Below are 9,925 nucleotides of genomic sequence, written 5' to 3'. Positions count from 1 at the left end.
TGTTTTTGTAAGATGTTTCTGCCATCAACCAATGAAGAAACACATTGGTACTTTCCCATGATGAGTGAGTGCTTCAGGATCTCTTGCACTTACATGTGCAGCAGAGTACTGCAATGGAAGCATGCTGGGCCCATAACCCAGAGGTAGAAAGATTGAAACTATCCTCTGCTATATGCATTTTTTTTGTTAATTAAAGTAATCCAAAACTGGGATTGATATTTTTGCTCTTTTATTTTTACTTAAAGTACAATAACTTTTACCATTTTAATTTGTTTTAATAGTATATTGACAGTATTGTTTTCTTTCAAAAATTCACTTAATTTTCTTTTCTGTGTGCTAATTAGATATCACCTTGTTTTCACATTAAATAGACTTCCACATGAGAAAGCAGCAAGGATGCAGTGGCGTTAATGTTTCCTGGTGGTAGTGGGGTACTGTGTTTGTGCTTTCCTCTGGTCAGCTCTGGTAAAAGTCAGATTTCTTTGTCTCAGATCTTCCTCTAGCCTTGTTCTTCTTTCGAGAGTTCCCTTGTGCTGCCTCAGTTGGATCTCCTTCACTTGACAGGGGGGTACCCGAGCAGCGACCCTCCCCAGCACTAGCCCAACTCCTACTTACCTGCCAGGTGAGATACTATGATCAGGAAGGTGCTTCTCCCAGGGAAAGGCTCACCCATTGCACTCTGGGTGTGCTGCTCCTGCGATTTCCCCAAATGTGGGAAACTTGACTGCATAATTTGTGTTTCCCCTGGTCGGCTCTCGTATAATTCAGATCTCTTTGTCTCAGGTCTCTCTCCAGCCTAGTTTGCTGTCTGTTTCCACTTCTCTTTTCTTAAACCGCTCCCTTCTATTCCCTTGTGCACCTTAATTAAATCTAACTCTGATTACGTCAGAGAAGGCCAGGTACCCTACACCATAAGAGGGGGTTTGAAATTTTGACTTGTCTACTTAAAGATCACCAAAATCTGATCACAAGGTCAATTACATCACTGGGTGGGAACCTTTTGGTTAATAGCCCATGTAAGTGCAAGAGATCCTGAAGCACTCACTCATCATGGGAATGTACCAATGTGTTTCTTACAAAAATTCTCCAGATTATTGACTTTTTAAAGTTTTTCTAGGAAACGTTCTAGATGAATGCTTATTAGCTTTTGTCAGTATGTACTTTTGCAAAGTGTCGCTGTGGCGCAATCAGTTAGTGTGTATGGCTATTAACCTAAAGGTTGGTGATTCAATCCCACCCAGGGACGTAATAGACCTTGTTATCAGATTTTGGTGATCTTTAAGTAGACAAGTCAAAATTTCAAACCCCCTCTTATGGTGTAGGGTACCCGGCCTTCTCTGATGTAATCAGAATTAGATTTGATTAAGTGATTTTATAAAAAAACAGCTAGGAAGCACAATTTAGCAGTGGGTTGCAGAGAAAAAAAATTATGCTGGCAGAAAAGTCCAATTGAGTGATTAAACAGCTCTTCATTTTCTGATTTTATGTTTATGCTAACAAATTTGCTCTCTGAAAAGTGTCCACAAAGCCAAGTCTCTGATTAACACCTTTGTAGGAATGGTTTTTCACCTATTACTGAATTAAACTTGCTTCATTGGAAAGGCAGCAAGATGCATCCTCATTTCAATGTCTACTGAAATAATACAGGTTGACACCAGGAAACATAAACGTCACTGCATCCTTGCTGCTTCCTCATGGGGAAGTCTGTTTAATGTGAAAACAAGGTGATATCTAATCAGCACACAGGTAAGGAATTAAGAAAATCTTTCTTTATGGGTGAAGATGTTTCTCACAAAATTGTTGCACCAAGGCATCATTGAAATTCAAGCTGGAAAGATGATTTTAATATATCACTTGTACATTTTGTACTGCTCTTCTGGTGACAATGTAGATTGTTTTTGTCAATTACCATTTTAATAATCGGGTAAAGAAAATTAATTGGATTTTTGAAAGAAAACAATACTGTCAATATACTATTAAAACAAATTAAAATGGTAAAAGTTATTGTACTTTAAGTAAAAATAAAAGAGCAAAAATATCAATCCCAGTTTTGGATTACTTTAATTAATAAAAACAATGCATATAGCAGAGGATAGTTTCAATCTGCCTACCTCTGGGTTATGGACCCAGCATGCTTCCATTACAGTACTCTGCTGCACATGTAAGTGCAAGAGATCCTGAAGCACTCACTCATCATAGGAAAGTACCAATGTGTTTCTTCATTGGTTGATGGAAGAAACATCTTACAAAAACTCTCCACATTATTGACTTTTTAAAATGTTTCTAGGAAACGTTCTAGATGAATGCTTATTAGCCTTTGTCAGTATGTACTTTTGAAAAGTGTCGCTGTGGCGCAATCAGTTAGTGTGTAAGGCTATTAACCAAAAGGTTGGTGGTTCAATCCCACCCAGGGACGTAATTGACCTTGTTATCAGATTTCGGTGATCTTTAAGTAGACAAGTCAAAATTTCAAACCCCCTCTTATGGTGTAGGGTACCTGGCCTTCTCTGATGTAATCAGAGTTAGATTTGATTAAGTGATTTTATAAAAAAAACAGCTAGGAAGCACAATTTAGCAGTGGGTTGCAGAGAAAAAGAAAAATGCTGGCAGAAAAATCCAATTGAGTGATTAAACAGCTCTTCATTTTCTGGCTTTATTTTTATGCTAACAAATTTGTTCTCTGAAAAGTGTCCACAAAGCCAAGTCTCTGATTAACACCTTTGTAGGGATGGTTTTTAACCTATTACTAAATTAAACTTGCTTCATTGGAAAGGCAGCAAGATGCATCCTCATTTCAATGTCTACTGAAATAATACAGGTTGACACCAGGAAACATTAACGCCACTGCATCCTTGCTGCTTTCTCATGTGAAAGTCTGTTTAATGTGAAAACAAGGTGATATCTAATTAGCACACAGGTAGGGAATTAAGAAAATCTTTATTTAAGGGTGAAGATGTTTCTCACAAAATCGTTACCTCAATGCATCATTGAAATTCAAGCTGAAAAGATGATTTTAATATATCACTTGTACATTTTGTATTGCTCTTCTGGTGACAATGTAGTTTGTTTTTGTCAATTACCATTTTAATAATAGGGTAAAGAAAATTAAGTGGATTTTTGAAAGAAAACAATACTGTCAATATACTATTAAAACAAATTAAAACAGTAAAAGTTATTGTACTTTAAGTAAAAATAAAAGAGCCAAAATATCAATCCCAGTTTTGGATTACTTTAATTAACAAAAAAAATGCATATAGCAGAGGACAGTTGCAATCTGCCTACCTCTGGGTTATAGGCATAGCATGCTTCCATTGTAGTCCTTTGCTGCACATGTAAGTGCAAGAGATCCTGAAGCACTCACTCATCATGGGAAAGTACCAATGTGTTTCTTCATTGGTTGATGGAAGGAACATCTTACAAAAACTCTCCAGATTATTGACTTTTTAAAGTTTTTCTAGGAAACGTTCTAGATGAATGCTTATTAACCTTTGTCAGTATGTACTTTTGCAAAGTGTCTCTGAGGCGCAAACAGTTAGCGTGTTCAGTTGTTAACCAAAAGGTTGGTGGTTCAATCCCACCTAGGGACGTAATTGACCTCGTTATCAGATTTTGGTGATCTTTAAGTAGACAAGTAAAAATTTCAAACCACCTCTTATGGTGTAGGGTACCTGGCCTTCTCTGATGTAATCAGAGTTAGATTTGATTAAGTGATTTTATAAAAAAAACAGCCACGAAGCACAATTTAGCAGTGGGTTGCAGAGAAAAAGAAATATGCTGGCAGAAAAATCCAATTGAGTGATTAAACAGCTCTTCATTTTCTGGCTTTATTTTTATGCTAACAAATTTGTGCTCTGAAAAGTGTCCACAAAGCCAAGTATCTGATTAACACCTTTGTAGGGATGGTTTTTCACCTATTATTAAATTAAACTTGCTTCATTGGAAAGGCAGCAAGTGATGTCATCCAAGCAGTGGGTCAAAGTTGGCTTCAAACCTCGTCTGCTTATGAAAAGAGAAAAGGGGTATGCAGGGCATGGCGGCCTTTTGCGGTGCTTGGATGACCCCTAGTTCGCATTAAATAATGCAGTCGAGTTTCCCACATTTGGGGAAATCACAGGGGTCAGCATACCCAGAATGCAATGAATGAACCGCACCCTGGGAGAACAGTCTTCATGACCATGGTATCTCCTATGCAAAATAAGTATGATTTGGGATAGGGCTGGGGAGGGCCGCTGCTCAGGCACATCTCTGTCAAGTAAAGGAGATTCAACTGAGGCAGCACAAGGGAACTCTCATCTGGGGACAACAACTGCAGGGAGAACACATATTTTCAGATGAACATGGGAGGGCAGAAGGCTGCCTAATACTGAAGCACCCCCAAACAACAAACCAAATGCAACAACTAGTGCAAGCATTCCTGGGGGAAGGCCTGCAGCAGATGGATTTGCATATGGCGATGTCATCCAAGCAGTGGGTCAAAGTTGGCTTCAACCCTCGTCTGCATATGAAAAGAGAAAAGGGGCGTGCAGGGCATGGCGGCCTTTTGCGGCACTTGGATGACCCCTAGTTTGCATTAAACACCTCCACCCTCCGTCGGTGTGGGGCTCATGTTGGCTATGCCCCAGCCCCTGAAGCATTCAAGCTGATTTCTTGCAGCAGCTGGGCACTGTAACAGCTCCAGAGCTGCTCTGTAAGGCAAGTAAAAGGGTGTGGGCCCTGCAGCACTACCTGTAGTTCGCATTGTGCGAGACCCCTAGTTCGCATTAAACACCCCCACCCTCCTTCGGTGTGGGGCTCATGTTGGCCATGCCCCAGCCCCTGAAGCATTCACGCTGATTTCTTGCAGCAGCTGGGCACTGTAACAGCTCAAGAGCTGCTCTGTAAGGCAAGTAAAAGGGTGTGGGCCCTGCAGCACTACCTGTAGTTTGCATTGTGCATTGGAAGGCACAAAGTAAGCAGACGGGAGGAGAAGTCAGGATAGTGCACAAGGGTATAGATGGGAGGGGCTCAAGAAAAAAGAAGTGGAAACAGACAGCAAACTAGGCTTCCAATGCACAATGCAAACTACAGGTAGTGCTGCAGGGCCCACACCCTTTTACTTGCCTTACAGAGCAGCTCTGGAGCTGTTTAATCACTCAATTGGATTTTTCTGCCAGCATAATTTTTCTCTTACGTCCTAGAGGATGCTGGGGACTCCGTAAGGACCATGGGGGATAGACGGGCTCCGCAGGAGACATGGGCACTTAAAGAAAGACTTTAGATCTGGGTGTGCACTGGCTCCTCCCTCTATGCCCCTCCTCCAGACCTCAGTTTACTACTGTGCCCAGAGGAGACTGGGTGCTTTTCAGGGAGCTCTCCTGAGTTTCCTGACAGAAAGTATATTTGTTAGATTTTTTTATTTTCAGGGAGCCTGCTGGCAACAGACTCCCTGCATCGAGGGGCGGAGGGGAGAGATGCACACCTACTTCTGTGAGTTGATAGGCTCTGCTTCTTAGGCTACTGTACAGCATTAGCTCCAGAGGGATCGGTACGCAGGTCTCACCCTCGCCGTCCATCCCAGAGCCGCGCCGCCGTCCCCCTCGCAGAGCCGGAAGATAGAAGCCGGGTGAGTATGAGAAGAAAAGAAGACTTCAGAGGCGGCGGAAGACTTCATGATCTTCACTGAGGTAACGCACATCAGTAAAGCTGTGCTCCATTGCTCCCATACACCTCACACACGGCAGTCAGTGTAAGGGTGAAGGGCTCAGGGGGGACGCCCTGGGCAGCAATATAGACCTCTCTTTGGCAAAATAAATATATATGCAGCTAGGCACTGTATATATATATATAAGAGCCCCCGCCATTTTTTTACTATATTTGAGCGGGACAGAAGCCCGTCGCTGAGGGGGTGGGGCTTCTCCCTCAGCACTCACCAGCACCATTTTCTCCACAGCACCGCTGAGGGGAAGCTCCACGGACTCTCCCCTGCTTATACCACGGTAGAAAGAGGGTCTTAAAGAAGAGGGGGGCACATAATTAGGCTCATATATATATGGAAATACAGCGCTACTGGGTAAACATAAAATTATTGTGTTTTTTTCCTGGGTCATATAGCGCTGGGGTGTGTGCTGGCATACTCTCTCTCTCTGTCTCTCCAAAGGGCCTTGTTGGGGAACTGTCCTCAGATAAGAGGATTCCCTGAGTGTATGGTGTGTCGGTACACGTGTGTCGACATGTCTGAGGTAGAAGGCTCTCCTAGAGAGGAGCAGGAGCAAATTAATGTGGTGTCTCCATCGACAACGCCGACACCTGACTGAATGGATATGTGAAATGTTTTAAGTGCTAATGTAAACTTATTACACAAGAGATTAGACAAAGCTGAAGCTAGGGAACAGTCAGGGAGTCAACCCATGCCTGTCCCTATGTCGCAGGGACCTTCGGGGTCTCAAAAGCGCCCACTATCCCAAATAGTTGACACAGATACCGACACGGATTCTGACTCCAGTGTCGACTACGATGATGCAAAGTTACAGCCAAAATTGGCTAAATGTATTCGATATATGATTATTGCAATAAAAGATGTTTTGCACATCACAGAGTCCCCTGTCCCTGACACGAGGGTACACATCTATAAGGGAAAGAAACCTGAGATAACCTTTCCCCCCTCACATGAGTTGAACGAATTATGTGAAAAAGCTTGGGAATCTCCAGACAAAAAGCTGCAGATTCCCAAAAGGATTCTTATGGCGTATCCTTTCCCGCCAATGGACAGGATACGGTGGGAATCCTCCCCTAGGGTGGATAAAGCATTGACACGCTTATCCAAAAAGGTAGCGCTGCCATCCCAGGATACGGCTACCATCAGGGACCATGCTGACCGCAAGCAGGAGGTTACCCTAAAGTCCATTTACACACATTCTGGTACCTTACTCAGACCGGCAATTGCGTCGGCCGGGGTTGTAGCGCGGTGGCAGCATGGACAGATACCTTATCAGCAGAGATTGAGACCCTAGATAAGGATGCTATGTTATTGACCATAGGGCATATAAAAGATGCTGTCCTATATATAAGAGATGCTCAAAGTGACATTAGTCTACTGGGTTCTAGAATAAACGCTATGTCAATTTCTGCTAGACGAGTCCTATGGACCCGGCAATGGACAGGTGATGCCGACTCAAAAAGGTATATGGAGGTTTTACCTTACAGGGGTGAGGAATTGTTTGGGGAAGGTCTCTCGGACCTAGTCTCCACAGCTACAGCTGGTAAATCAAATTTTTTGCCTTATATTCCCTCACAGCCTAAGAAAGCACCACATTATCAAATGCAGTCCTTTCGATCACAGAGAAACAAGAAAGTACGAGGTGTGTCCTTTCTTGCCAGAGGTAAGGGCAGAGGGAAGAAGCTGCACAACACAGCTAGTTCCCAGGAACAGAAGTCCTCCCCGGCCTCTACAAAATCCACCGCATGACGCTGGGGCTCCGCTAAAGGAGTCCGCCCAGTTGGGGGCACGTCTTCGAGTTTTCAGCCACATCTGGGTTCATTCGCAGGTGGATCCCTAGGCAATAGAAATTGTTTCTCAGGGTTACAAGCTGAAATTCGAAGAGGTGCCTCCTCGCCGGTTTTTCAAATCGGCCCTACCATCTTCTCCCCAGGAAAGGGAGATAGTGTTAAATGCAATTCACAAATTGTATCTTCAACAGGTGGTGGTCAAGGTTCCCCTGCTTCAACAAGGAAATGGAAATTATTCGACCCTGTTTGTAGTCCCAAAACCGGACGGTTTGGTCAGACCCATATTAAATTTAAAATCCCTGAACCTATACTTGAAAAGGTTCAAGTTCAAGATGGAATCGCTAAGAGCGGTCATCGCCAGCCTAGAATGGGGGGATTTTATGATATCTCTGGACATAAAGGATGCATACCTTCATGTACTCATTTATCCACCTCATCAGGCGTACCTAAGATTTGCGGTACAGTATTGTCATTACCAATTTCAGACGTTGCCGTTTGGTCTCTCCAGAATTTTCTCCGAGAATTTTCACCAAGGTAATGACGGAAATTATGGTGCTCCTGCGAAAGCAAGGTGTCACAATTATCCCGTACTTGAACGATCTCCTCATAAAAGCGAGATCAAGAGAGCAGTTGCTGAACAGCGTATAACTTTCACTGAAGGTGTTACAGCAACACGGCTGGATTCTCAATATCCCGAAGTCGCAGTTGGTTCCTACGACTCGCCTGACTTTGCTTGGGCATTATTCTGGATACGGACCAGAAAAGGGTTTATCTTCCGATAGAAAAGGCCCAGGAACTCATGACTCTGGTCAGGAACCTATTGAAACCAAAACAGGTGTCAGTGCATCACTGCACTCGAGTCCTGGGAATGATGGTGGCATCATACGAGGCCATTCCCTTCGGCAGGTTCCATGCGAGGATCTTGCAATGGGACCTACTGGACAAGTGGTCCGGGTCACATCTACAGATTCATCAGTTGATCACCCTGTCCCCCAGGGCCAGGGTATCTCTCCTGTGGTGGCTGCAGAGTGCTCACCTTCTAGAGGGCCGCAGGTTCGGCATTCAGGACTGGATCCTGGTGACCACGAACGCGAGCCTCCGAGGTTGGGGAGCAGCCACACAGGGAAGAAATTTCCAAGGTCTTTGGTCAAGTCAGGAGACTTGTCTTCACATCAACATCCTGGAGCTAAGGGCCATATACAACGCCCTATGTCAAGCGGAGACCTTACTTCGCGACCAACCAGTTCTGATCCAGTCAGACAACGTCACCGCACTAGTTCATGTAAACCGCCAAGGCGGCACAAGGAGCAGAGTGGCGATGGCGGAAGCCACCAGAATTCTTCGCTGGGCGGAGAATCATGTAAGCTGTCAAAGTCAGAAAAATATCACGATGCACACTGCCATATTTGCACCTCATATGTGTCCCTGCTGCGCATGCGTGCGCTCTCCCGTGCGTGCGCATACTCGCTGTTGCGGGCACCCGCAGGCGCACGGTATGCGCATTTACGGTAGAGATTGTGTGCGTCTAGCGGGCGACTCTTTCGTTACATATTTTCACCATATAATGCATTTTGTAGATTATGGTCCCTTTGATAGAGTCTGAAAGTTTAGTTAATGTAGTATGTTCCTGGACAGAGAGATCCCTCATTGTTTGATACGAAGGGTCAGACAGGAGTAATACAGTGGTGTTTAGTATCCATCGGAAGAGTATTTAATTAGCAATATTCCGGTGTTGGTTTGAAGCGGATCAATCGCTCGTGCGAATAGTTATGGACATAAGAAGTTTATGAACATTTACTGTATTTGCACTTACTTATCCATGCGGCGGGAAACCCAGTTTCCCTCCCACCTGAGCTGTTGGAAATAGTCACAGCCCACCTGTATGAATCAACCTATGACCTTTTGTTATAATGCGAAGACGAATTCCTGTGTCCAATGAACAATGAGATTGTAGGGACCATTGAATTGTATTGTGTGTGGGGCATAAATAGACAGGCCGATCACATCCAGCACTCACTCTTCATCGGTTATCATTGCTGAAAATCGGGAGCTGGATGTCCAGAGGCGCATGCGATCGTTTCCTTTGTGCGTAAGTTTTCTCCGTAATCATATTGTCTTTTCTTGTTATTATGGGCCATATCTTTCTCTCTCTCTCTTCTCTTTCTCTCATTTTCTCTTAAACGTACTTGTATTGTATTTACTGTGTAGTTACCTGGTTAGTTAGTCTATGTTATATTGTAGTGTATGACTTGTATTGTATTAATTCTTTTGCAAGTATAACATTCATAATATATATATTAGGCGTTGGACCCTAAGCACGGTATTTGTGTATTTCTTATAGTGTTAAGTATTCTCAGAGCGTCGGTGACGCTCGAACAGCTTTTGAGTTAATAAGGTTATACAGTGTTGCATTTACACCCTATCTCTACACTAAGGTTTT

At 43.6% G+C, this 9,925-nt stretch overlaps 1 non-coding gene and 1 pseudogene across 1 annotated transcript; one reads left to right on the top strand and one right to left on the bottom strand.

Moving 5' to 3' along the window:
- Positions 1-607: 607 nt before the first annotated feature.
- LOC135004854 (U1 spliceosomal RNA) lies at positions 608-770 on the top strand. Its single transcript, XR_010205577.1, has one exon. It is a non-coding gene; the product is annotated as a U1 spliceosomal RNA (small nuclear RNA).
- Positions 771-4,023: 3,253 nt separating this feature from the next.
- LOC135004981 (U1 spliceosomal RNA) lies at positions 4,024-4,202 on the bottom strand (annotated as a pseudogene).
- Between the last annotated feature and the right edge of the window lie 5,723 nt (positions 4,203-9,925).

Source organism: Pseudophryne corroboree, unplaced genomic scaffold, assembly GCF_028390025.1.
Source record: "Pseudophryne corroboree isolate aPseCor3 unplaced genomic scaffold, aPseCor3.hap2 scaffold_195, whole genome shotgun sequence".
Lineage (NCBI taxonomy): Eukaryota > Metazoa > Chordata > Amphibia > Anura > Myobatrachidae > Pseudophryne > Pseudophryne corroboree.
This window is presented reverse-complemented; position numbering and strand designations above follow the sequence as displayed.